The sequence below is a fragment of the Anoplophora glabripennis genome, unplaced genomic scaffold, assembly GCF_000390285.2.
Source record: "Anoplophora glabripennis isolate ALB-LARVAE unplaced genomic scaffold, Agla_2.0 scaffold215, whole genome shotgun sequence".
Taxonomy (NCBI): domain Eukaryota; kingdom Metazoa; phylum Arthropoda; class Insecta; order Coleoptera; family Cerambycidae; genus Anoplophora; species Anoplophora glabripennis.
The window spans coordinates 701,353-712,307 of record NW_019416309.1 but is presented as its reverse complement, the minus strand read 5'-3'; the positions used below and the strand labels follow the sequence as shown (position 1 = coordinate 712,307).

Here is a 10,955-nt window from a genome sequence, read left to right as displayed (position 1 = left end):
CTAATCTACCTGCTTGAAAAGGGTTAATAATGAAAGGTTTCTTGATCCACGTCATATATCGATAAAAGGTTAGATGTTTTTGTGTATAGGCAGCATATTACTATCTTAACAATTTAATAGGTACTAGGGCAGTTCTGAAATTTAAACAAAGTACAATACGTTTTCACTCCTTTTTTATTCAGCCACTTCATGCTCCAAACCGGTACAAGATATTTTATATGAACGCAAAACAACATAAAAATCATTAAAAATTAAGCCGCTAATGATAAGCACGAAATGAAAACTCATACGATGTGCAATACAGTTTTATATGAAATCGTATCTTTCAAGAAGATTCTCACTCAATCTGAGTCGACCAATAGTTTTGAATCTCCACGCATTTGATCATTGTTTACATGATTGGAAAATACAAGTTAACTTTACACCTATGATGATTATATAATATGTCAAGAGAGGGGTAGAAGCGAAATGCTTACCGTTTCATCTTATTATATTTATTTTAGCTTTCAGTGCACCTTTGTAAATGAGTATTGGGATCATATGGTACCGAAAACCTCTTTACGCAATTGAAATAGCAAATATCAATGCGTGGATGCACAATTAAGAAGTTGTCAGTGATCTTTTTCAATAAATTTTCCTTTAATGAAGTCTGACACTGCAGTCTATAAATCCAGATAAATGTCACAGGTAATTTGCTGCAACAGAAACATTTGCTTTTGAGTCACTGTTAGGGAGACTAGGACTAGTGAGAAACGTTCTGGAATCAAGTGTGATGTTTACGAAAGGGTTTGTTTACGTCTACTAAATGTCCCGCGATATTTTTCGAGCTCCAACCTTTTGATGATTTTTATAACTATATGTTATTCCAATTACTGTGTTTATTAAGAAATCTATAGCGTTTCAATACGCATAAGAGGCCTTTGACGTTTTTATTTTCGCGCCATCAATTTGTAAACAACTTAAAAATGAGAAATATTTGTTATGTCGAAAATGTAAAACCATTTTCATGCTTCGTATAATTCATAATTAATCTGTTTATAATATTAAAATTATGCCTATATGAGTTTATTAATTTGCATCTAATCTTAAACATATTTCACATAATTCGGATATACGGCTACATGGTGCAGCAGCTAAATTCATTCAATATTAGTAAATAAGAAGGACTTGGTAACTTCGAGTGAAATCACAATGCTTAATTAATAATTTGCCATGAAAGTTGGTTAGTACCATTTCCAAAACAATTTTTCTAGACATAGTGACAAGAGAGCTAAAAAATAAGATACTTTCAATGAAATAATAATACTTCATGTAGTTTAAAATGTAGTACTGCTGTTATTTTTCTATAAGCTTTAATTCCCTGGTTGTTTGTGATTGCGCGTGATCAAGAATATAATGAGAAGAATGATATTTTCGTATTATCTATACAGTTCCGCAAACATTTGTGAAAAACAACGCCGCAAATACTAATATTATTCCCCGGTCTGTTTGCCCGAAATTTACATTTCATTAAATGTGAAAAGACTGTTTCGAAATGTTCCAGAGTGTTTTGTTTAAGGGCCCCATATTCTTTAAATAGTGTTTTCCGCAAAGACAAATAATTTCAAACATTTAATAACTGAATAATCTAAAGCTTATCAAATAACTTGATTGTTGCCACCTGAGTATTTTCAAAGACGCCGCAGTAAAACTAATAAACAGGTGCAAAAAACGATCAAACCATCAAGGTTTTAGGTACTGAAATCTACAAAAATACTAACTTTTTTATATATAATTCCACATGTAAATATTCTTATAACATTTACTTGCTTAGTCCTACATTTAAAATTGTTTACTTTTATTTATAAGTACGTGAAAATAATTCTTAAAATGTGGGGTTAGGATAATAGCAAACGCATGTTTTACAAACGCTTTTTTTTAGTTATTATTTTATTTGAGTAAATTTAAATGGTAACAATGAATAAACAAAACATCAAGGATTTTATTTTTGTGCTTACTTTTGTTCTACACGTTTTACTTTTAAAGATTTCAGTACCTAAAAACGCCAGAAATTTCACTATTTCTCGGCCAGAAATATGGCCACCTTAACGCGGTCGATAACATCACACACATTCACTATTATTGCTGTGTTAGGGGATGTTTATATGTGCAATTTTTTCTCCAGCATTTTAGAAAATCTAAGCAAGTTAGAGTCAATATCTCTTCACTGTACCAGTTATATAAATTTATACAATTATTTATCGATATTTTATTTACCTTTATTTATTTTTTTTAATTTACCTTGTTTACCTTGTTTGTTATGTTTTCCTTTTAATTTTTGAAAATCGTTGGGGTCATTATTCAGAAAGGGTGGCTTTTATGTAACAGTTTTATATTTATCCCTTTGGCAGGTATTCATTTTTCATTTTGACTAAAACCATAACAAATTGATATAATCATCGATTTTAACTGGACTTCCTCTAAAATATTGTTATCCAATTCAGTACAGTTGAAAGAATTTAATATGGTAGATGGAAACGAGGTAAATGTTTGAAAAGGTATGTGTGTGCTGTGGGTAGGAAATCTCTAAGGCAAATACACCTCTTCGCAATTTATTTGATAAATCGGTGAAACACAATATTTTCCAGAGTGCATTGATCCCAGCAGCCAGACTGTTATGGGGTATCATTGGTTGCTATTTTTAGAAGCTGCATACCGAGTTAACAAAAGATCCGGTGACAAACAAATAAAAAATATGTTTCTACAGTTGAAAGCCATATGCGATTGCTGCTAGAAATATTCCACTTCACAGTATAAAAGAAAAGTCTAGTGCGTACGAGAGAGCATTTTTTTAAAAATAGACTCCAGTTTCAAGACAGAAACATTTCCTGTCACCGTGTTACGTACAGGGTGAATTTTAAAACACATACATATGTTTAAAATGTCTCTATAATTTGTACGATTCACAAAAAATGTATGATTTTTTTTGGGCGAAATTCGATATGCTGTTTTTCTATATAAATAAAATTTATGCGACACAGAGTTTTTTATATTTGTTGGTTACATTTGATTTTAATTAAGAATATATCGAGTATGACTTTATATCTTATCTATAAATTCCTATTAATTTTGGCCGAAATAGCTCCTACAATTGCATTTAACATGTCAACCCGTTTTTGCTTAAACTGACTACGTACAATATAGTATTTACCTGAGATCAACGAACTTGTTACCTAAACCTGAGAAAAACGACGTCTACCTACCAATATCCAGTGATATATTACTATATAATACGCCTACATGGTCTTGATACACGTTCGAGTAATGCGAGAAGAAATTTACTAGGAGAATAATTAAATTAATGAACGTCTAACATTGGCGCATTCACCATTTATTAGACTACCCCAAGATAGAAGGATAATAATCTCTTAAAGTAAAAGTAAATATAAGAATGTCAAACAAATTAAGGGTCAATTCTTTCTCATGAGGACCTTGAAAATAATTCGTTACACATTTTTAGCTAATAATGACTTTTCATTTTTAATAAATACAAAAATTCACTGCATACAAATTAATTTCCATTGCTTTTAATTTTTGTAGCAAAATGACTTATTTTAACTGGATACAACTGATATGTCCTTACACCTAGATATTTTGAGATAAATTGTCCATTACCACAAGCTTCTCCAAGTCCAAATTCGTCTATATTTAGAAGCCAAGGCTGCTAGCGTAATTAACTCTTCTTTTATTATCTGGCGACTGAAAATTGGAACCGTATAAGTGTTATATCAGCTAAGAATGATGAGGTTATATTTTCTCGATGTATATGTATAGTAAATCCATGACCTGCGACAATAGAGAAATGATTGAGGAGCCCCGCTGTGTACGAGATGGTGTTCATTACAGCCTCTTGATTGCGTGTCTCATCTCTCATAGGCGTAGAAGTCTTGTATATATATATATTGAAAATAATAAAAAGTTTATGAAATAGAATCTGTAAATAGCGCAATTACTTTTTTGTATACAATGTTTTACTGGAATTCCCCAAATTAATGTTAACATGGTAACGTAAAGTAAATGTTGACACAACGTCACATTTCCATATAAAAATGCTGTAAACCGGACGACTATGCTCTCCCCAGGAATCCAAATCAATCCTATTCAAGCGTCGTCAGTTAAAGTTCATTACGTAAAGTTTGTTTTTTAATGTTAACCAAGGACGAGATCATTAGGAGTAATTAGATGCCGTGTTTTTTGCGTTGTTGATATCCCACGACGAAGAAAAGGACAAAGTGAAATAAGTTGATTATTGTGTCTAAGCAACGAGAGTAATTTGGTCTTGATATATTTATTATCTGATACTGTGTTAAAGGATTTGAAAGCAAGAAAAGGACCTTTAACGATATTAAAAAAGCAGCTGTCAATGCTCAAGTTACTAGTTTTTAACCTATGTGTTTGATATCGAATAGTTTCTTCAAGAATTAATATGATATCCCTGTAATGAATGTAGTTACAAAATATTTATAAATATCCATAGCAATAAAGATAAATAAAATACGATTAATTCACTACAACTGAAAAAATGGGTCGGAGACAGCATGAAAAACTGTCAAACACTGACTGATGAACTATTACGTATTATATTACGCTGTTTTATTAATTTACTATTTAAAGATATTTAGCAGTCAGGTTGCTATTCTGGTTTAAAATGTAAATGTTAATAAATTCAGAGACCTTGTATACTTTTAGATCGACATAATATACATTTGATATTCTTATCCCGCTGTACAAATGCCTTCTAATACACACCTGTTCAGTTTAAATACATTTTAATTCAACTAAATAGTCAATAATTTTGAATATGACGCTTTAACAATGTCTTGAAGTATTGAACTTTTCAGAAATTTTATAGGAATAAGAAAAACCACATCTTAGGCCTAGAATGTATACTTTTTTTTCAGGTTCACAGTGGTAAAGCTTTGCAGCGAATAACCCGATATCAATATTTGGCCTATAAGTACTTTGACATTTGACTTGTGTTTATTTTGTATATAATTCTTTTGTTTATGGCCAATAAAATTGAAAGCCAGGTTCCTACGCATAAACATACGAATATCAGCCTCCCGAAACTATTAAAAAAATCTGATGCAATTTCCGATGTATTATTAACAGATTCTTCGGCAACAAATTTTGCAAATTACATCAGATAGCCTTTCATATATCAAGAAACTGCATAAATTTTTTTTAGTATATGGATGTCGGTGCCAACAAACTGTTTTTTCGTGTAGTGCGTTTGAATGAACTGTGCACAATGACTGGATTGCAGTGCTCCAATAACTTTTAAAATTGTAGAGGATTTACTAAAGTTTGGTATGTTTAAATGCTAGTATTTCTATTTTAGATTTTGGAAAACCTAACAATCTAATATAGCAGTATTCATACCAAAGAATATTTTTGAAAAACACAAAACTAGGTATTTATTTTGATAATAACTTTCCCGATGTTTGGTGTGAATATGGTTTTGCTTTTCTAAAAGAAATTCAGGACTAGTATGGGGGACCATTTTCTTAAATTACTACTTCTAACAACTTTGAAGTGTGGTTTAATTTTGACGATCTACGTTGATCAAATGCTGATAAAACGAGACTGTTACTCTTAACGTTGGTCATCTCACTCTAGCAGTCGCCATATTTATAATTAGACAAATTGAGCATGTCCCATATATTTTTAATATCTTTCTCGGTAGTAGGTACTGGAAAAATTAAGCCTACAATAATCTTATTTTTACCTTATAAACAAGCTTATCTTTGCTTTACAGACAATGAATGTTGATCTTGTTAAAAAAATTATAATTGTTCCACATACATTGAAAGCGGAAAAAATGTTTGTGGCATATAAGAATGATTATATTTGTTATTGCTCGTATAAATAGCAGTGACTTGAACCATATCGGCATTTTACGAAAAAATAAAAATTCAAAATTGGAAGCAGTTAGAAATTTGACATACAGGGTGGTGATAAATTATTTTGTAATATTTTTGGGATGAATATTACAAAAAAAAAATAACAAAAAGAGAGAAGTGGGATTTTAATAATACTATCTTTAAAATACGAATAAGATATCTTAAAGCATTTTTAAGGTATTGTAAAATATAAAATATCTACTTTCCCTATTTAAAGGGATATTATTTTCACTACTAATAATTTTTGGAAAAATTTTAATATAAAAATTCATACCATTGGTCCTAAAGTTCTGACTAAAACAAATTGTATTGTACTTTCAGATATTATTGTATGTTTAATACAACATTGAAAGTTTAAGAAAGTTTATAATTTGTTAGTGTTTCTTTCGTAGGGCGACAAAACGTTACAGTAGGCGATATAAAATTTTTACCTAATGATCTTGTGGGAACAACTACTTTGCGGACTAAAGCTCCATTCAGCATTGGATGACACCTGCAATATCTAGCTCAATAGCTCAAAACATGTGGACAGATACCTATTCAAACAGATAGATCATTCGCGACATCTAATACTGATGCTGGTGTAGTTTAATGCTTTAGTCCGCAGAATTTTATTAAATAATACATGAAGGCCTATAAACATAAGTCTCATTAAAATGAATATATGTTGTGGATATATATTTTGCTGATAGTTCTGATATGAAAATTCCATTAAGGACAAAGTTTATAGTAATTCTGCAGGAAATTTTTCAAGATTTATGTAATTGCGAATTCATATTTCAACTACGAGTAGAACAACGAGTTTTGTTAACTAAAACATGAATTTGTAGCACATTTCCGGTAAGTTATTGTTAATTCGCGAAAATTTCTGAATTAAAACACTTTATGAAATTCAAAACATGTATTTAATCAGAACGTATGCGGATACATCGATGAATCATTTGTAGCCCACGTAGGGTAATGGATAGCCTCTGGCAAATCCAGAATAATATGGGTATCCACCATAGTAGGGATAAACAAATTGCGGTTCGGCTCTTGGCACAGCCATGGCTACGGCGACCAAAAGGGCAACGAGGAGCAACTGAAAGAATAATGGGGTTAATAATCATACTGTGACATTGTAAAAAAAGCTGTAATTATTATTATGTTGTTTTAATGAAACTCAAGAACTACGACTTCTCTTAAAGATAAAAAATCGTTTATTACTGTAGTTGTAAAAATTCTAGTACTTACCAAGTATTTGAACATTTAGCTTGGTTTCGAATAGTCTTCAAACTATGCTCCCTGGTTGTCCTGATAAAGCTTTTATAGGTCAAGAAGATGATCTGCATATTGCATATTAAAATTTTGTGTTTTAGATGGAAAACAAAAAATCTAAATACATATTTTATTGCGATTAGTGTGGCGGATTAAACTAGTTTTTTAATATAGTAAAAATACGTACCTGCATATGGTCGACTTTAAATTTCCTGTAGTACTTACATAAATTAAAGTTTATTTCTGAGAAAAACAGTAGGTACATGAAGAAAACTACCAGTAAAACTGATACGGGGTGTACAAAGTTACCATCTGGTTCATTTAAAAAATTATAATCAAAGGAGCATTATTTTAAAGCCCTTTTAATTCTCGAGAACCAAAGATGCTGTTAAAATGAGTCTTCTGCTGGTAATAAAAACTAAAACCCAATTTAAGAGAGTTAATATAGAAAGAATGTGAATGTGAAAAATTAGTAAAGAATGAATCTTAGTACATACATTTTAGTAATATTTTATTCTAATCATATCGATTATTTTAAAAATCCTCCACAAAAATAACTATTGAATTTTTGTTGTTTTATTTCTGTATCGCTCGGCTTCCGATGACCGATATTAGAGATAATTTATTGATATTTAAGGTTATAAATATTATACAATAAGCCGCAACTAATTGGTGCTATTTAATATTCAAATTTAATATTCAATAAAATAAAACTTTATGCATAAATGATGAAGGTTGTGTAATTTTGATATGCAGATAATCTGTGAAAAAAATTGGCAACAAATATTAAGTATTCAAAGTTTTGATAAAATATTAATGTTTAATTAAATATATTTCAGTTTATGAATTTGAAAATAATATTAAAAGATTAGTTTAATTCGATTAATTATTATTATTATTAATTACATAAAATAATTGAAGTAATTATATTTTTGAGAATAAATTAATGTGAATGAAAATAAGTATTATTTTTTAAAGGAGCAATTAATTTTCCAAAAAAGAGAAAGTAGAGAAGCATGCTAATGATTTATTGCTAAAGATTTATCAAAGCTACTACTGAAGATGTCGACAGTGAAGAACGACGAAACGTTTGGAAGCACTGGATGCTACCAGTTACAGAAGTTTATCCGTTCCTAGTGGCTTTAGAACCAGCCACAATAACCGAAATCAGCATCAGTTTAGCGATTTTGATAGCGTTTTGACTCCCATAGAACTTAGCGCGAGAACAACTACGTCAAAGTGACCCGTTGGCACTTTAAGTAAATAATAAACTTTGTATTTTTTAAAATCTATATATAAACAAATATCGGATTCATTTTTTCTTCTTTTTCTTAGGATAAAGACATAATTTTTTTATCGATAGTTATAGAATCGATTGTGTACTGGGTATCTAGTTGCTACAAAGATACTTATATACAGCAAATTTCGACAAACTTCGTCGTCATATAGTTTATACATTTTTTTAAAACAAAAAAAAACAAAAAATAGAAAAATAACAGACATATCAAATATTCTCTTGTCTTTTATATTGATTGGATTAAAAAGTGGGAAACAACACTATTAAGTAACACAGAAATGTTTTTGAAACTTTATTGCCTTAAAAGTAGTATTCCATGTACAAAATCAAATCCGTCTTAATTAATTTAACCAACATAAGGATATCCATAGTTGCCGACGTAGCCAGAGTAGTATGGGTAACCGGAATATCCGGAATATCCGGAGTAGTATGAAGGGTAAAGGTACTGAGGCTCAGGTTTGGGTGCAGCCATGGCTACTGCGACCAACAGAGCGAAGAAGAAGACCAACTAAAAAAAAATATATTTTTATTACAAATTATAATTGTCAATAATAATGAACAAACTTTAACTGCAGAAACAACTTATCTGCGGGTTAAATGTCTAGTCACTAATATTAAATAGTGGAAAATATCTATTTTCGCTTCCTGTTGCAAATTATAATATTTTTGAAATAAGTTATTTTATAAAATTATGTTTCCTTTATTAAAAAATTTCAGGTACCTACTTTATATATCACCTATCAATTGAAATGTTATACTAATTAGTTAATATTATTAATATTTTATTTAAAAAAAGGGACAATATATGGGGAAATTCTTCAAAAACTATCATCAACATCATCCCTGCAATAGGTAGTAAACAGTTAAGATTGTTCGTCAGTCGAACCAGCAGACATATATCTGAGGTGTAGATGAGACAATCGATGAACTATCCCGCTGTTTTTAATAATACTATACATAAGTAGTGATTATACTAGAGATATAAAATAATAATTTTTCGTAAAATACAAAACTGAAAATTAAAAATGCAATATAATTTTCAAACCTTTTAAAATATGCAAAATGTATTTTTTGATGTTCAAAAAATAAAACAATAAAATTTTTATGTTATTTTAAAAAATAAAGAATTTAACGAAAATATGGAAAAAAGTATATATCTAGGTATCTGTGTTTAAAACTGATTTTAGGTATTATAAATAATAATAATAGATATACATAATATAGTCGAATGGATTGGCGTATTAAAAAAAATAACTTTGGAATACAAAATCTAAAATTAAGTAAAATAGTTAAGGCTAAAATAAATCTATACATACGTATTTGAACATTTTCGTTTGTTGTGAAAACTCAGAACAAGCTATGCCTAGAACTAATTCTGTCAAAACTTTTTATAGGAAATGGTATCAAAGGTAGGCGTGTACTTTTCAAGATGGGACCACCTACGGATATAAATTTATAAAAACTAGATTTTTATTTATTGTTGTATTTTTTAAAGAACTGGTAATCCCATTAAAATTCTACTAACAACAATAAATTAAATTAAAAGTTGGTTTCTTTTCAATTAATGGGTCTCAAAATACTATAACAGTTTTTTTTTAATCTTGAGACATTTTCCCGTAAATAATAATATTTCTTTTAAGAGATTATCGACAAACCTGCGAATACTTATCACACATTTCCAGAAGAACTTGTATGAAACACAATACCCACTAAAAATTTAAATCGATCACATCAATCATTTAATAATCCTTATTTTTTACAAATAAAAGATATCTCAGTATTTATCGAAATTTTAATATAGAAATTTAGGAAGTTTGGTGTACAGGGAAATTATATTTCTTTTTTATAGCAGTTTTCTCATCACTTCAAAATCTGGTAGATTATTGAAAAATGTGTACATAAAAAATTAACCTAGTTAAACTATGTGAAAATTAAATGATAATTTAAGAAGTCGTGTTGGTTACTGTGAGACACATTGTTTTGCGATAAAAAATTGAAATAAAATGTCAGTTACAAGAATCAGAGAGAAGAAATTCGTTCATTTATCGTTCAGGTATTCATTGTCATAAAATAATATCAATGGTAACAAAGCAGTCTCATTTTACCGAAATTCATACATAATACCTATTTAATAATTCTGTTATAGGTGACCTAAAACAATATTTCATAACATAAATCCAACTTGTTAGTTATTTCTTCTATATTTTTCTGTAACATAATATCTTTTATTTGTAAGAAACTAGTTTGAAAATAAAATACTGAGTTTGACCTTGCACTTTAGATTTCATAATTCATAAAAATAGAATAATTCTTTAACAGACATTAACTAAATTAATGAAAAATAACGATGACAATATAGGAAACTTACGTGGACATATTTCGTACGTACTGCTAAGTCCATTTGCTTAGTGATGTTTTAACAAAGCGGAAAGTAAATAAAGTGAAAGGAAAAGCAAGTG

The 10,955-nt window shown here is 29.4% G+C and overlaps 1 long non-coding RNA gene across 1 annotated transcript; it reads right to left on the bottom strand.

Moving 5' to 3' along the window:
* Positions 1–6,832: 6,832 nt before the first annotated feature.
* LOC108912213 lies at positions 6,833–7,262 on the bottom strand. The gene is made up of 2 exons (XR_001964530.1): positions 7,176–7,262; positions 6,833–7,023 (listed from the first exon to the last, which is right to left on the bottom strand). It is a non-coding gene; the product is annotated as an uncharacterized LOC108912213 (long non-coding RNA).
* Between the last annotated feature and the right edge of the window lie 3,693 nt (positions 7,263–10,955).